Source organism: Echinococcus granulosus (genome assembly GCF_000524195.1).
Source record: "Echinococcus granulosus chromosome Unknown EG_S00008, whole genome shotgun sequence".
Lineage (NCBI taxonomy): Eukaryota > Metazoa > Platyhelminthes > Cestoda > Cyclophyllidea > Taeniidae > Echinococcus > Echinococcus granulosus.
Genome location: NW_020170388.1, coordinates 559790 through 563301, shown reverse-complemented (window position 1 = coordinate 563301; position 3512 = coordinate 559790).

Here is a 3512-nt window from a genome sequence, read left to right as displayed (position 1 = left end):
TCCTCTTACTGAATGACTCTGCCTTTAAATTAGTGCTAGTATGTCTAGCGAAGGATATGCAAGATGGTTAGCTCAATCCTACCTCTGCAATAGAGTTCCCAAGCAGGACCAAACTCCAGATCCTTAACCCACTGTTAATAGCCACATTTGTTTTTCAAAGGAACTATTTAAAATGACAGCATTACAGTGCCTCTAGATTTTGTTACCACCGGAAGGAGTTTGAGCCATCCCTCCTTAAGCCTCACGAATGTGAGGAAGTGTGTCTTTGCAATAGAGTTCCCAAGCAGAACCAAACTCCAAATCCATTAGAATTGCCAAGCAGATATCGCCTCAGTTGTACATAATTTCAGTACTTGTTGTGGTTAGAAAATGAGCATTTTCTTTCATTACCGACTCCATTATGATGACTGACCCTGGAGATCGTCCAGGAATATTGCTGGGAAAGCCCCTCTAAAGGAAGATGGACTAGGTAATACCTAAGGCTCCGCCATTGTACTGGCCTCCGAACCTGGCAGTAGCCCCTTAGTCCTTCTGTTCGTCCGCAACATATTTTGGTTTATTATTATCATTATTAGGACTTCTTTCGTCTTTAGGAAAGACTCGAAAGCTGCATTTAACAGCTCACATTTACATAATTTCTCCCTTTTTCAAGGGGGGATTTTTGCGATCTTTAATCATAAAGCATGACATTTCTTTAATAATCTAGAAGTTACCGAGGCTCCGTATACAAATGAGCATATAGCCTAATGAATGCCGTCTTATTTTGCATGACGTTGCAAGAGTCCTTAAGGAGGTTTTGTGAATTCCCCTCCTTAATCCACTGTTAATAGCCTCTCTTACTTTTCAAAGAAACTGTTTAAAATGACGGTGCCACAATGCCCCTAGATTTTGTTACCACCGGAAGAAGTTTGAGCTATCCCTCCTTCAGCCTCACGAATGTGAGGAAGTGTATCTTTTCAAACTAAAGGCCTTACAAAAATACTCATGTATAAATCGGAAGTTCTATGTAAAATAATTTATTATGATGAAAATAGCAGTTTTTTTCCGTTTAAAAGCAGTCACTTGTTAAGGCTATTTAATTAAAAATTACCCCAATAATTATTTTCAGCAGGTTTTTGTCATCTTATCATTGTCTAAAACATTCGTAAATAATTCATCTTCCCTCAAGAACCCAATTTGAAGATTAAAAAATTGAATCCACTTAATTTTTGTTGCTCAACTGTATTACTAAGCGCCTTGTTTGCAGTCTTGTAGTTAAGACAATAAAGCTTTCCATCTCTCCTAAATAGATGATATAAGGGAGCTTCTTTTTATTCAAATGGGGCAACAATGTTTGTCCCTAATTTTCTGTGTCGAGGTTTTTTATAAAAACAAATAGCATTAACTAAAGTGTCGGGAAGGTGGTAGTCATAGAAACGCCGTTTGAAAGGCTTGCATTTCTTTGTTAATAACGCCAAGATGATATCGCCTTAAAAGAAAAAAGCATATCACGAAAAACAGTCAGTAACCTTTGTTTACGACATTTCTTTATTCAAATCAAGATAATTGAATGCGACTTGAATAAACAAGCCGTGTTCGCATCTTCACTTATGAGGGGAAATCCCTAAAGCTTACTCAACTCATAGCTGAACCTACATTTCCACTTAGGACAAAATTTATGTATCGAATAACATAAGTGAGAGAAATATATCTCCTAACAATAATTTTTGACATGCATTTGATCAAAAATTGTGCTGATCTTGGAATATAAGTAATCCATTGTTAAAAATTATTTACCTGTGTACGAGTGATTTAACCATTTTAAGCATGAAGCAATCACTAAATACGAATCTTGTGACACGTCGAACTTTATCGTTTTCTGGGGAGGAAACGTACTCTGAGTGCGCTTTACCGAGGTATCCACACCACCTTTATTTATCACTACCCATTAAGGCATATCCTCATTCCACCCGCCTGCACACCTGGAAGGTATAAAGGATGAGATGAAAGAGAGCAACACGAAGTCTGTTCCAGTTAATCAGATAAAATGATAGCAAGGCATTCATGCATCCGTGGGTATGATAAGCGTTTCTTTCGTAGGGACAAAACACCCGGTGCACATGTCCCTGACTTGTCTAGACAGGCAATACTCGTACATGCAACAGCGTATGGCGATGGACGAATTTTAGTGTAAACGAAGGCAGAAGAACTGCTGACGCCTGTGTCTACAGAGGAAGTCCAACAGCAAGGCGTTTGAATGGAGTAAACATTTTGAAGACGGAGGACAATGAGTGACGATTCCGGCCGGGGTTGTACCCCTGCCTCATACAGGACGCTTAATTAACACGCAACACGAAGTTTCAAAGGAGTAGAAATAATTAGTGGAAGCTTTAAAATATATATACACTTTCTAAAAGCCTGTCTTGGAAGTCGGCATTACGGTATTGATAGCAGGGTGAAACAGGCCATGCTGGGTGGCTCAACCACATTTAGCACATTTCTTTATGATGAATCTTTTAAAGCATCATCTAGTCTCTAGAATTGCTATGTAAATGTAGCAGAAAGTCCAGCTGAAAACTAAGCATAGCTTTGACGACTAAGGACTTGACTTGTTCTCTAAGTAATTCCAAAAGTTTTGGTTTGTCTTATACACACATCTTGGTTTCATTTACAATGAAATTTTTGATGTTATTTTTTGGGACATTTAAAATGGGAGTGGAAAAACAGGAAATTATCCTAACCTAGCACCCACTTTTAATTTTTTGTGTCCATTTTTAAAGTTGCGAGTAAATTGAAACTTTGCCTAATAACTGGCGTTCCATGAATGCAAAATAGGCTTTGAGAGGACAAAAATCACTTAGGACAGACTCTTAAAGGGAAAGTTAAAGGCCCCAAATATCTGTGACAAGCAGCTCGGCTGAGAGTCCATACTTTAGATTTTACTCCGGCTGGGAGAATCGGTACTCACTGAAAGAATAGCAAGTGTAGATTTATGCAGATTGTTAATCTTTTCCTCTCTAAGTATGTAATGCAAATAGTTTTACACTGTAACGAGTAGCAGTTCACGTCATATTTCCAAATCCGCAGTCATTTTTAACTGCATGCATATCTCAGAGCTTACCTTATACCTGGAAAAGGCTTCTGCATGAAAAAATACGCTAATACAGCTGAACCGCATTAGTGTGGTTTTAGTTCCTAAAATTGCTAAATTTCGTGAATAATTGTACTTGCCGGTGCCATGCACGAATTTTATTAAATTCCGCAATTCGTTGTTGGAGCACCAAGGAGCAGACATTCAACATGGTGGCCGAGAGTTTGCTCATCGGAGCGACTGCAATCAAGATTTTCACTAACAGATATTCAAGTGACTATTTCTTGAAACCTTAACATATTTAAATTGCCTTACTGTTGTGTGATTGGCAACACATCACCGAAAGTACCGGAAGTCATCCTTGGGTTCTACGTCCCCTTCACACCGAACTTCATCACCTCGCTGCCTAACAGACGCCTTTGCCTCTTATCTTGATCGAAAG